We start from the raw sequence: 14616 nt of genomic DNA, 5'->3' as shown, positions 1-14616 counted from the left end.
CTCTAATGTCACTTCCTCAGAGAGAACAATTTAAACCAGTACCACAATCACTTTTTTAAAAAATGTATAGCACCCATTACTTTCTTAATTTATCTTTGTTTGTTTGTTTGTTTATTCTCCCTCTTGCACTCTCTCTCTCTCTGTGTGTCTCTATCACACACACACACAGAGTAAGTTTCAAGGAAACAGGCACTGAGTGTCACATCTTTACAGCTCTGTCCCCGTGCTAGAACCGTGCTTGGCACAGAGTAGGCTACGACTGAATAAATGCAAATGAATAAATAAAATGTCCCCTCCTCCAGGAAGCCTCCCCTGACCCAGACAGCCCACACACATCTTTCTCCACTGAACTTCTCTAGGATGTGTGTACTACCTCACCCACCTGACATTTATCATTTACTTCCTTGTATTGTAGTTTGTTTCAGAACATACCTTGGTCCCCTATCTAGACCTTAAGCCCTGGAGAGCAGAATCTCTGGTTTATGCTCCTTTGTAGGCCCAGAACCTAGCACAGATTCCTGCACATAAGAGGAGAGCAACAGGCATGTGTTTAATCGATTGAGGAGGAAGCAGAGCATAGCAGAAAAGGTGAACTTTGAACTCAGACGTTCTGACTTACTACTCACTACCTAGCTGTGTGTCCTTTGAAAAATTACTTAGCATCTCTGAGACTAGTTTCTCAATTATAAAACGGGCACATTAATTCCTACATTACAGGATTAAAAAAGAAAATATATATAGCACTCTATATATGTATATGTATTTATGTATTCAGAAATGTCATTTCCCCGTTAGTGTTTGACAAATGTTTGTTAGCTCTTACAGTAGCCATGGACATTTTTCATAGCATGCTGATGTTCACCAAAGATTTTCTGTCTCTTAAACAGCAGTTAATTCTGCTTTTTAAGTGTTCTTTTTTTTCTTTTTCAAAAATGCAAGTCTGTAACATTTTTATCAAAATGTTTTGATAAATGCAAGTATATAAAATCAGGACATGAACACTACTTGCTACAGTTAATAGATTTCCTTTCCATATTTTCATAAAAAGGACCAATTCACATTCTCACCATTTGCTTCACATTCACAAAAGTCACTTCAAGAGCTATAGCCATCTCTCAAAACTGATCAGTTTGGTGCAAGTAAAGCATGTTTCTTTTAAAAGGCTGTGCACTTGCCCAGGTGTGAGGTTATTACAATGTAGCACATTTATACAGGTGGAAATACAGAGAGGCTGTTCTGTCCTTTAATCACCTGTCCTGTGACAGCAGAGTCCTAACTTAATCTCCATGTCTCTTCATTCCCAGAAGTTTGGTGGCCAAGTCATACTAAATAGTGGCAACTTGTAGAACTCTGGAAAGTTTTTGAGCACTTTCTCATATCTTATCTCATTTGATTATTAGGGCTGTTATTACAGAGTTAGATGGAGAAATGCAGGCCATGTAATATTATTTTATGGTTGGATTGATTTGTAAGCTGTACTACCCAAGGAGGTTGATTAATGGGGCCAATATCAGCAAGGGAGGTGTCACATAGTACCCTGTCCTTGACCAAGTTCAATTCAACTATTTTTTTTAATCAACTACTGGAAAAAGTCATGGAATACAAACTTATCAACCTCTTAGAAGACGCAATGCTAGGAGGAGTAGCTTTTCAGAAGGCTAAAAGTCAAGGTTGTTTTTTTAAATCTCTAAAAGCATATTGATAAAATTGTACCCTTAAATCCTGAACCTTACGGACAAGCAAGGCAGGACAGGCCCTCCTGAACTGGTAAGACTTCACATGATGCTGTAGTTGCCCGTCAGCTTGGGACAAGCTCCAGCTCCCAGGACGTTTTTCCTGGCTCTCTTCACTTGGACGGCCACTGTTTGTCCTTCCAGTCCCCAGTTACATGCCACTTCCTCTGGAAAGCATCCTGACTTCACAGGTTTGCTTCTAGTTGTTCAAGCCAAAACCCCTGGATTCATGCCAAAGTCCTAATTGTTGCTCACATAGAACATATGATCTATCAAGAATCATGCCAGCTCTGCCTCTAACAGACAGTAGAGTTGTAGTTATTAATGTACAATCTAATTTTTATTATGTATTTGTATTTATTATGCTTTTGTCCATCTCCCACCAGTAGAATGTAAGCTTCCCAGGAGAGAGATTTTTGTTTTGTTCACAGCTACTTCCCAGAATCAACAATAATACCTAACACTGGTAGGGACCCAGTAAGTATTTATTTTTGCTTTTTAAAAACAATTTATTTTATTGATGTATAGTTGATTTACAATGCTGTGTTAGTTCCTGGTGTACAGCAAAGTGATTGTCATACATATATATAATAGTTTGCGTCTGCTAATCCCAAACTCCCAATCCATCCCTCCCCCACTCTCCCTCCCCCTTGGCAACCACCAGTCTGTTCTCTATGTCTGTGAGTCTGTTTCTGTTTCATAAATAAGTTCATTTGTGTCATATTTTAGATTCCACATATGAGTGATATCATACCATATTTGTCTTTCTCTTTCTGACTTACTTCACTTAGTATGATAATCTCTAGGTCCATCCATGTTGCTGCAAACGGCGTTATCTCATTCTTCTTCTATGGCTGAGTAGTATTCCGTTGTACATACGTACTACATCTTCTTTATCCATTCCTCTGTCAATGGACATTTAGGTTGCTTCCATGTCTTGGCTATTGTAAATAGTGCTGCTATGAACAGAGGGGTGCATGTATCTTTCCAAATTATAGTTTTGTCCAGATAAATGCCCAGGAATGGGATTGCTGGATCATATGGCAACTCTATTTTTAGTTTTTTGAGGAACCTCCATACTGTTCTCCATAGTGGCTGCACCAATACAAATTTATTTTTAATGAATGACTGAGTGAATAAGTGAGGGTGAGTTAGGTGCCCCCCTGCTGTGCCCCCATCACACTCTGCAATCCTCTCCTCATAAGACTTTATACACTGTAGTGTAATTGGGGTTTCTTTCTACTTAAAAACATATCTTTTAATTACATGTCTGCCCATGAATAAATTCTGGTTGTCATGTAATGGTTTGCTTGTTCCAACCATTTCGCTAGACTGGGAACAACAAAGAGCCCATAGCTGGTCTGCCTGGCTGACTGCCTGCCCCCAGCATCTGGCACAGTGCCCTGCGCAGGGAAATAGCACATTTATTGATTGCCACGCCTTCTTCTCATGTTTGACAGGCACTAATTCACGTAACCTCCACAGCCATCCAATGAGGCAGGTTCTACCATTATTATTATTTTATAGATAAGGAAACAAGGCCCTGAGAAGTTGAGGCCCAATGGCACATAGTAAGGGATGGATCTCAGATTCTGACCTAGGAGGTCTGGCCCCCGAGCTCAAGCTCTAAACTGCTAACTGAATTGCCTCACCTTTACGAGGCACCCAATAAAACGTGTTCAATAGAGGTATCAGTGAAATATGGCTGCCAAAAAAAAAGGCAATGCATTCTTAGGCTGTGTGAGTAGGGTCAAGATAAGGGAGGTTAGTCCCAGGGTACAGTACAAATCAACTCAGTTTAGGATGGTTCCTTTTGAACAGGAGATCGGCAAGTTGAAGTGGATCTAAAGATTTAAACCACAATGGCAAAGGGTCTGGAAATTATGAAATACTGCTTAGCCTTTGAGGAGTTGGTGGTTCACATCCAGGGATTCTTGTGGGAAAGAGGCCAGTCTGATGCTCTGGCCCAAGGGCAGAGCTGGGCAGATGGGTTTAAGTCACAGGAAGGCACGATTCTGCTCACTTGGTGGAGGAACTGATGGTAGAGACTTTCAAAACCATCCATCAGCAGATGAATGGATAAGCAAAAGGTTGTGTGCACGTACAATAGAATATTATACAGCCTTTAAAAGGAAAGAAGCTCTGACACATGCTACCATGTGGATGACTCCTGAAGACATCATGCTCAATGAAATAAACCAGACACAAAAGGACAAATCCTGTAGGATTCCACTTACTTGAGATACCTAGAGTAGTCAAATTCATAGAGACAGAAAGAACAGTGGTTACCAGGGTCTGGGGAGACAGGGGAATGGGGGGTTATTGTTTAATAGGTACAGTTTTTGTTTGGGATAATGAAAAAGTTCTGGAGCTGGATGGTGGGAAGTTTATACAACAACAAGTGAATGTTCTTAATGCCACAGAACTGTACACTTAAAAATGGTTAAAATGGTAACATTTATGCTATGTATATTTTATCACAATAAAATAAAATTTAAAAACAAACAAACAAGGTCTGCCCTGTGAGACAGTGAGGTTCCCTCCATTGGCAGTGAACAAGGGGAGGCCAAATATCAGGGGAAATACAAGGGCATCCTTGAGTTTGGGTGGGGGTTGGACTGGGTGACCTTTAAGATCCCTTTCGGTTTGTAAGCTTTTGTTTTTAATGTTTATTGGGCATCCACTAGGCATGGATTATCTCACTGACTCTCCATCACTCTGTAAGACAGCACTGTCCTAGTCTCCATCTTACAAACAGTAAATGGAGGGTTAAAGATCTCCAGTCATTTCCTCAAGGCCTCCCCAGTTCTAAGTGTAAAACAGAAAGATGGGAACTCCAGAGAAAGCACTATGCTACAGCACAAAGATTGCACCAAGGAGGAAACCTAGAGGGTTGGTGACTTATACGAGGTCATGCTGAGCTAGCATCTGGGCCCAGGTCTTCCACCAACTCCATACAGCCTCCGCACTCTTCCTCCTCCACCATGGGGCATCAAATGCCCCCCATGGGCATTCCTGTTAGGTCCCAGAAGGTGCTAAGCTGTCCTCAGGAAGGCACATCCTCAAACAGCTTCTGAGGATGTTAAGAAGGCCAGGATGGCCTATGAGAGGCATAAAGCCTGAACCAACATTAGCTGTATCATTACTACCCTTTCAGGGTCAATTTCCCTGATTAACAAGCGGGTCACCACGTTAATTCCATCATGATTTCCCATGTCACACGCAACCTCTGCGTTTCCTCACTTAAAAGGTTATTGAAAATGATGGTTTGAGAACACAACTTCTTCCATAGACTCAACACCCATTTTAATTTTATGAACATTGCACTTTGTGTTCGAGATGGTCTTTAAATGCTTTGAAGCAGAGTCTAGACCAGCACTGCCCAATAGAAATACAAAGCATGCCACAAATGTAATTTTAAATTTTCTGGTTGCCACATTAAAAATGTTGAAAGAAAGGGGGAAAATTAATGTTAATAATATATTTTGTTTATTCCAACTTATTCAAAATAATTATGATGAGATATTTTACATTCTTCTTTCATACTGTCTTTGAAATCGGTGTATGCTTCACATTTATGGCACATCTCAGTTTCAACCAGCCACGCTTCAAGTGCTTCATGAAGCTTAGTGACTACCGTACTGGGCGATGCACGTCTAGTTTCTTTTGTTTAAGGAGCTGGATGGTAAAAAGTAAAGAGAAACAAGGCCATGTTTTGAAGGGAGCTGGATGTAGTGAGGGTTTTATTTAGTACGGGATGCATACATGTCGACTCCAGGGGATATAGAGGGGAGAGCCTAAAGGTGGAAGCAAGAGGAAGTTAAAAATGCTGCCTCATCCAGGAAGAGGCTGGATGGAAGGGAGGAAGGAGGAAAGAGTGTGAAGGCAGGACAGGGACAAACTTTGAGGTTGATGCTGGTTGGGTTCCTCTTCCATAATTACAAGAATACTTTGGACATACTGCAGATTTCGTTCCAGATTACCGCAATAAAGCAAGTATTGCAATAAAGTGAGTCACATGAATTTTTTTGGTTTCCTAGTGCGTATAAAAGTTACGTTTACAGGGGGAGGGATAAATTGGGAGATTGGGATTAACATATACACACTACTATATATAAGATAGATAACCAAGAAGGACCTACTGTATAGCACAGGGAACTCTACTCAATACTCTGTAATGGCCTATTTGGGAAAAGAATCTAAAAAAGAGTGGATATATGTATATGTATAACTGATTCACTTTGCTGTACACCTGAAACTAACACACTGTAAATCAAGTATACTCCAATAAAAATTTAACAAAAATAAAAATAAAAGTTATGTTTACACTATGCTGTAGTCTTTTAAGTATGTAATAGCATTAGGTCAAAAAAAAAGTACACACTTTCATTTAAAAATACTTTATTACTAAAAAATGCTAACCATCATCTGACAATGCAGGGTTGCCACAAACGTTCGATTCGTAAAAAACGCAGTTATCTGCGAAACATAATAAAGCAAAGTTCAGTAAAGCGAGGTATGCCTGTATTTTAAATCGTTTTACTCTTTTATGGTTCCCTATTTCCTTCTCTCCACCCCAGCTCTCCTTGATTTATCCAGTTGCCATCATTGTGATAACACGAGCACAGAGCTGAGACTCAGGTCCCCTGTAAGCCCAGGTGCCATTGCTCAGCTGTGTGACTCAGCAAAGTAACTTCCCCTGCGGCTTCAGGTTCCTCCTCTGTATAATGAGGCGGTGGGATTATTTAGGTATTCATTCAGTCTGTCAGGCTCTCAGTCAACGAACATCAAGTGCCTGCGAGCACTGACCATGGTCCTATGTGCTCTCTGATCGTCACTTCCTTCTGATTCTACTGTTTTCTGTTCCTCTTGACTTCTGGGTGGTGCTTTGTCTGTTGCCATGTGCTGGATCTCACAGGCTGAAAATTTCTGTTCCTAAATGATACCAGAGGCCCCTCAGGCAGTACAGAGAGTCCCCACTAGTGAATTCCCCAGTAGTGATGGCCTCCTTAGCTGACATTGGAGGTTTCCACCATCATCCATCTAAGCTCTTTGTAATATACCCATGGCACTGGAGGGTAGGGGTTAAAAGGTAAAACAAAAATCCCTAAACTGATCTTCTGTCTAGAAATCTGATTTATAATTGCTGTCAGTTAGTACTTGGGGGCCTACAGAACGATAACCCTCACCACTTTGGCAATGAGGGAAATTTAGCTTTCTTCTGAGTGTTAAAGTTGAAAGTCTGCACACAGTACATCAGAGGTGGGCTGTCACCTGAAAGAGAGAAGGGGATGTCCAGGTTCCTAAAATCTGACAGATAATGGATTGAAAGTCACAATATTTCAATTAAAGAAAAAAAAAAAAGAATGGACATCGAAGGCATTCTGCTAAGTGAAATAGACAGACAGAAAAAGACAAATACGGTATGATCTCATTTAGATGTGGAATCTAAAAAAACCTAACTCATAGAAAAAGAGAACGGATTTGTGGTTCCTGGAGGTGGGGGAGGGGGAATTGGAGGAAGGGGGTCAAAAGGTACAAACTTCCAGTTAGGAGATAAATAAGTCCTGGGTATGTGATGTACAACATGACGACGACAGTTAACACTGCTGTATGGTATATTTGAAAGTTGCTAAGAGATAGATCCTAAAAGTCCTCATCACGAGGAAAAAATGTTTTGTAACCGTATGAGGTGATGAATGTTAACTAAACTTATTGTGGTAACCTTCTCACAACATATGTACGTCATTATGCATACACCTTACACTCATACAGTGTTTATGTCAATTATATCTCCATAAAACTGGAGGATGGGGGGAAAAGAATGGGCTGGTCAGAAATGGTCTTGAAATCTGGAAGTAAAAGGAGAGTCACAGATGGAAACCTCAGCGACACCTGTCTGTGTAGAGATGAAGAAAGATGCAGCCTCTGCAAAGCCTCGATGGCCCCTCCTATGACAGCCTGCCTGATGCCAGGACACACAGGGGCCGTGAGTGCTGATGGCAGGGCTGTATTTCTGTGCCTTTGGCTGGATGGCTGTATAAAGCCCTGTTACTTATCTTGATACCATGAAACGTCTGATTCTCCTAGTTCCCCTGGTTCTGGCTCTCTGCCCACCAGGTCACCATCTGGTCACCTTTGGTTTCCAGGAGGGTTGCCGCACAGAGAGGGGACATGTGAGGCCCCAGCACATTTATTTCTCTCTGTGATTCCTGGGTAACTTGACATTCCAGTTCCACATATTAATCTTGGGAGTCTGATAAATACGAATCAGCCCCTGAGAAATCAAAATACTCTCAAGGCGCCAACAAAAGCGGGTTTCTGAGTCTAGAAGTCTACCCTGGACCATGATTCAGTCACCATGGTGTCAATGAATGACACTCAACAAGAAGTGGCTGTACCACCAGTGGTCACACCCAGATAGTGGCTTATTCATTTAACACATCATTTTTGAGCACTGTCTTAGCTGCTAGATGCTGAGCTGAGTTTGGGGGACACCTGGCCCCTGCTTCCTTGGAGCCTCTGGTTTTGTTTTCTCAAGCAAATTGCAGAGAAATTCAAATAACAGTCCTTTCCTACCTCTCCTTTTAAGCCTAAAAACTACCTTTTTAAAAAAATAAATTTATTTATTTATTTATTTATTTATTTATTTTTGGCTGTGTCGGGTCTTTGTTGCTGTGCGCGGGCTTTCTCTAGTTGCGTTGAGCAGAGGCTACTCTTCGTTGCGGTGCGCGTGCTTCTCATTGTGGTGGATTCTCTTGTTGCGGAGCACGGGTTCTAGGTGTGCAGGCTTCAGTAGTTGTGGCACGCGGACTCAGTAGTTGTGGCACATGGGCTTAGTTGCTCCGCGGCATGTGGGATCTTCCCAGACCAGGGCTCGAACCCGTGTCCCCTGCATTGGCAAGTGGATTCTTAACCACTGCGCCACCAGGGAAGTCCCCAAACTACCTTTTATAAAAAATAAATGCAGACCGAAGGAAAGCTCTGCAGTCCTCTTTTGCTCCACCCTGGGTTTTTGCTGACGTGAAGGTTGTCTTCTAATGAGTGGTTCTCCCTGATGGGGCCCCTCTTGAAATCTGGCTCCGTCTTTGCTGGTGCTGCCTGGGCAGAGGAGGAAGCTGCAAAGGCTCTAACCCCAGCAGGGCCGTCTGGAGCCAGGTGAGGACCTGTTGGGAGGCAGACAGGGAGCAATCGGGTGCATGGGCACCCAAGAGACAAATCCTCCCTAAGCTTCAAGCCATTATGGAATAACCAGGGACCCAGCTGGGTTCAGAGGTTTTCCCTTTCAGATTAACTTTGCTTGGAAGTGCCCGGCACAGTTGAGAACTTTGTGCAAAGGGCCCTTTATGGGCATTAAGTGGAAGTTGCTAGCAATTCCATCACTTGTTCACATACCGTATTTAACCTCCCAAGAGGCTCCTACAGGGAAGATCTCAGCTATATTTATCTCCTATGGACTTGCCAGAGCACTTTTGGTTGATTAAGGGAGGGATGGGTTCAGCCCTGTATCAGAAAACATCTGCTTTCAGGCCAGAGACACGTGTATGAAGGGAGATGTCTCAGAGAGGTGGCGGGGACAGTAAGATAAAGTGGGAGTGACCTGCCAAGGAGAGCACACCCTTTCCAGAGCCCAGGGGAAGAGAGGCTCTTAAAGGGACCGGACCACATGAGTTGTGTTTGTTTCCCAAATGTGATTTGATTGTTCAGAACATTCAAGGGTATGACTGTGGCCTACAGGACATGCGGCTGACTGTCATACGTTGTAGCTAATTGAGGGCATGGCATTGTCTGGTGGCAACTAATAGCATATGTTCTTTCCATATTCTCTAGGAGACTGTTTATAAAGGGTCGCCACTCTACATAGGTCATTTAGAAGCAACACTTCAAGGTGTTGCTGAAATAAAGCAGGGCTGCATAAGAATAGCTTCATGCTAAAATACAGATTCTCAGGTACTGATCCCAAAGATTCTGATTCAGTAGGTCTGGGGTAGGACCCAGGAATCTGCATTTGAACAACTCTCCTCACCACTACCGCCACCTCCCTGGCGCCCCAGTATACACATCAGGTGATTCTGCAGTCCTCTTTTGCTACATGCAATCTCAGAGGACCCCACTTTGAGAAGGTCTGTGAAAAGGGCTCTGGGCTTGTCAACTGAAGCCCTGGATTTGGGAGTAGCTGTGTGACCTCGGAGAAGCCCCTTCACCTCTCTGGGCCTTCATTTCTGTGTCTATAGAATGAGGGAAGTGATCTTCGGACGCTTTCCAGGACCAATATTCTAGGAGTTCAGGCACATTCACAATGCCCTCCCAAGGCTGTGGGTGTTCCAAAACTCCTAGAATGGGAACCGACTCTCAGACTGAGCTTTACCCTAAAGAGGATCAGTTGACAAACCACAGAGCTTTGTCCTGTTCCCTTATGAGGATTAGGCCTCTCAGGAGAGACAGTACTATACTTCAATCTAACACAACCTCCTTCCTCCCCAAATAACTCTAAGCATTTCCATGGGCATCATTTATTTTTTGCCTCTTCTAAGGCTAGACTTTTATAAGGCTGGACTTTTGTAAGGCAGGGGAAAGGGTGAGCCTCCCCATTTATTGAAGACAGACTGAGGCACACAGAGATGGGGAAGCGAAGAGACAGCCCGTCTATCTCTGACTCCTATGCTTTTGGCTCCATCCTCTTCACATCTTCATTGCAACATCAACTCATTAGGAGCCCTCATCTGCTCTGCATCTGCTAGAGATGAACGTCGTAGCCCTGGCTGAGACTTATGAACAGGCCCTCTCTCTTCTACAGTATTTCTGTGAGTTTATCTCACGTAGACACATTGCAGGAGCAATTTACACAGGTCCTGCAATGCTTAGAGTGAAAGCGCTCCTTCTGAAAGGAATTTAGAACTTTTGTCCTATGTGTTTTTATTAGATCTGGTCACCCCCCACCCCAGCTAACTGATAACGTCAAATGAGCCATAACTTCCTGCACTCAGAGCCTTGGAATGTAGTTGTGAATCATCATCCCTCTGCGTTGCTGCCTGGTTATTGCAATAGGAAGAAAAATGAAGAATGCGACATATGCATAAGAAAAGTCCTTATCTGTGATACCTGAGCTTCGTGGCTACGTTTTATACCCTCCCTTCCCTTCCCCCTTCTGGTTTTGCAAAGAGTAGGCCTGAGATTATAGACCCAGCTCTATACAAACCCTCCTGGACCCCCATTTTTCTCAGATGTATAAGGCTGTTACTTACAAAGGCTTCATTAATCATCACCTGCTGTATCTTGGGAAATTCTTGTGTAAAACCACAAAATCTTCTAGTAGATACAGTATAACTGCTATAAGGTTACGGTTTCTGTCTTAATTTAGGGTCATTCACACATTTCATCCATTGGCAACTCAGTTCTGTGGCAAGAGCTCTGTGCCATTAGCAAAAGCTTTGACATTGATAGAGATCACAGTTTTGCAATAAATAATGCTGTTCTTTCTTTTCTACCTGTACCACCTTCCAGACTTGAGGCCAGCACTTTAGAACATCACTGAAAACCAGAAAGCGGGGGGGAAAAAGGGGGGGGGTGTGAAACAGCCAAAATAGATGCCACAAAGTTTGTGTGTTCTTTTATCTTAGGGAATCCTCTTAGCACAAGCACCGCACACTGATTATTTTACAAACAATTCCAAGAAGTTAACTTCTAAAGCCATTAGCAGGAAAGAGGGTGTTGCTATAGACAGCTCCTGAGAATGTGCCATGTGGCAACCTTTAGAAATAGCAAAGTTGGGAAAGCTGAAACTAGATACTCTGTGTTCTGTCTAAGAAGGCAGAAAAGTACGTAAAACATTCTAGAAATTCTTCTACTCCAAATCATTACAATGTAAAAATGTAAAAGAGATGAAAACTCTCAGCTATCTGAGACGACTCATTCCCAGACAGTAGCTAAGTTTAACTGTAGTTAAATATTTATTGTCAGTAAATCTTAAGTCAAGTCCCTGGAGTGTCCTGGTTAATGGAACATCGGTGAGTTATAAACAAGAGCCCTTTCCCTAGAACCCCCTGAACCAAGCTAAACGATTCCCAGAACCTTTTTCTACACTGCCAGACTTTGGGGAATTGCCTAATTTTGCAATAAAACCTGCCACTCTTCCCAAACACAGTGCTATGTATTTAAGCTGGGGGGTGGGACAGGGAGGGTATACTTAAAGGTGTATATTTAAAGAATATAAGGGTATATTCTTAATTTTTTAAGAATTTTTGAACTTCCAGCAATCCTTGACGAATAACTGGTTTCTTTTTTTTTTTTTTTTTTGAGTGACATATTTTTGTTTTACTGTTAATTTGACACGTCTGAACCAAAGCATTCACAATACTTGATATACTTTGAAGAGAATCATACACTATAGTCTTAGACATAACCACAGAACAAGCAGAACAATTAAAACTACATAAGGCCTTAAAATATATCCACAGTGTGTATTATTTCAATTTTCATTCATTTACAAATTAGACTACATACCATTAATTTTATTTTTATTTTTCTTTCTTTGTTTTATTCAAGGAAAGGCAACTTAGTTTTTGTGTGAGCTTTATTTTTTTCACTACATTCGTTAATATAAAAGTTATGAATTAAACGTTTTCTTATCTCCTGCATCCAGGAGTAGATCCAGGAAATTCTCAGATAGTAATCCAAAACAAGAGGTCCTATTCTTAAAAGTAGTCAAAGTGAAAAGGGATCAAATAGCCAGTCTGTTTGTGGTCTTAAAGAACATCTAATGGACTTTCAGGTTTTCTAATAGTGACAGTATTGCATTTCTACGAGATTAGTCAAAATTTAAAACAACATTACGTACAAAATTATTCTTGAATCTCTAAATGCCTTTTAAATTACTAAAATGAAAATTTTAAGTAGTTGCCTCACAGTACCAAACTTATAAATCAAAACTAGTTAAAATTCAGTGCTATTGTGACTTCTCATTTACAAGGTAACTAGTGGGTAAATTAACAAATGGCATAAAAATTAAGACTTACATCATTTTTTTTAAAGGAGAAAATGTATGATAACCAGGGAATACAGAAAATTCACTTATTTTACAATAAAATAACCTTTAAATCTCTATCCCTGTACAACAGGGTTTAGGTCATCTTTAGTGAACTTGCATGTTTTCATACAGTTTATTCTGAGTACTTGAATTGTTTTAGATATACAGCTTTTTATTGAAAGAATATTACATTTGTATACCAGGATGAGATTTAGTACATTGAGATGTTTTAAAATTATTTATAAATTTGTTTCTGATATGCAAAAGCATTTGGCAATACTTTCATAGCATTTGATCTTATAGAATTAAAATTTCATACAGTACTCATCTTGATGTTTAAAAAAAAATTCACAGAAAAAATATAAATTACACAGCCTGACTGCATGATAACTGTTATTTCCAGTTTCTAGTCTGGTCATTAAAACCTTCATTAAGTCTGTTAACAAATCATTACCTGTACATTTATGAAGGCAACTGACATGATTTGCAAACAAAACCTTCAGGTTTTATGTTATTTACCAAAGAGTGCAGTTCAGCAAGAAAGAAAACCCAGTATGCAAATTTTCAGAATATTTTACAAATTTACCAGTTCCTGTGACACAAACTGTTTCAATCTTTCAAGGTACTGTCCATAAAGTTCCACATCATTGTGACCTTCCCCTTCAACGCACAGAGGCTCCACAGGTCTTTGGCAACGCTCAAACAATGCGAGGTCGTGTGAAAAGTCAATGACTTCATCTCCAGTCCCATGAATTATTAATACTGGAGAGGTAATCTTAGAGATTTTGTCAATGTTTGGGAATGCATCCAAACAGTAGGTCTTCTTGGTATCAGGAAAAGCGACTCGCATTCCTGAGGTCAAAGGAGAATGAAGAATAATAGCAGCACTCTAATACCGAGCAGCGAGACCCACAGATGGTACTGTCCCTATACTTTGGCCATATATAATCACATTTTCAGGGCGAATGCCATATCTTGTCCTAAGAGCAAGCCAAGCAGCTTCTATGTCTGCATAGAGGTTCTTCTCTGTTGGTTTCCCAGAACTTGCACCATATCCAGAATAATCATATGAGAATATATTACAATTAATCCATGATCCCAGTTCTATGTAAAAGCTGCTCACCTGACCAAGATCAACAGCATTTCCATGTGAAAAGAGTAAAGTGTATTTGGCATTGGGTGAGCAACGCACAAACATGCAGGCAATTCTGTTGCCTTTACTGGTTCTAGTCATGAAACACTCAATGGCATCTTTTTCTCTAGAAGGATATTGCCAGTCTGCTCGTTCTGATGGGTGTAACGTCCAGCGGCTTCCACTTTCATCGCACATCAGTGGGTAAGTTTGATCAGGTGGCAAAAATGCTAATTTTGAAGCAATTTTCCCTGGACAAGGTAGACAGCAGAAGAGGCAACATAGCTCACTAAATGAAAGATTATTCATCTTTTCTCCCCTTCACCGAACCAACAGAGAATCTTCTCAAAAACCCAGACGCGATCGGGAGTGGCTTCTCCCAATACCTGGTTTCTTACTACAAATGTGATGGGCAAACATTGTGGACATTTTAGGAAACACAGATAAGAAAAAAGAACAAAGTAAAATTTATAATTTCATTCCAAGAGTTATCACTGTGAACATACATCCTTCTAATCTTTTATCTTTTAAATTATTTTAATTGAACAAGAACTACATAAATACATGCACCTTTTAAACAAAATTAGAGCATCATATATAAAACTAAATTTCTCATTGACCACCTCTCATAAATCCCAGACTTCTCCTTCTGTCCAAGCGACCAACCACTCTTGGGGGTTTGGTGTGCTTCCTTCCAGAATCTTATAATCGTATAATATGTTGAT

At 41.0% G+C, this 14616-nt stretch overlaps 1 pseudogene; it reads right to left on the bottom strand.

The window, feature by feature from the left end:
* Positions 1–13333: 13333 nt before the first annotated feature.
* LOC137770318 (alpha/beta hydrolase domain-containing protein 17B pseudogene) lies at positions 13334–14200 on the bottom strand (annotated as a pseudogene).
* Positions 14201–14616: the final 416 nt, after the last annotated feature.

This window comes from Eschrichtius robustus, chromosome 10, assembly GCF_028021215.1.
Source record: "Eschrichtius robustus isolate mEscRob2 chromosome 10, mEscRob2.pri, whole genome shotgun sequence".
In the NCBI taxonomy this organism is placed as follows: Eukaryota; Metazoa; Chordata; class Mammalia; order Artiodactyla; family Eschrichtiidae; genus Eschrichtius; species Eschrichtius robustus.
This window is presented reverse-complemented; position numbering and strand designations above follow the sequence as displayed.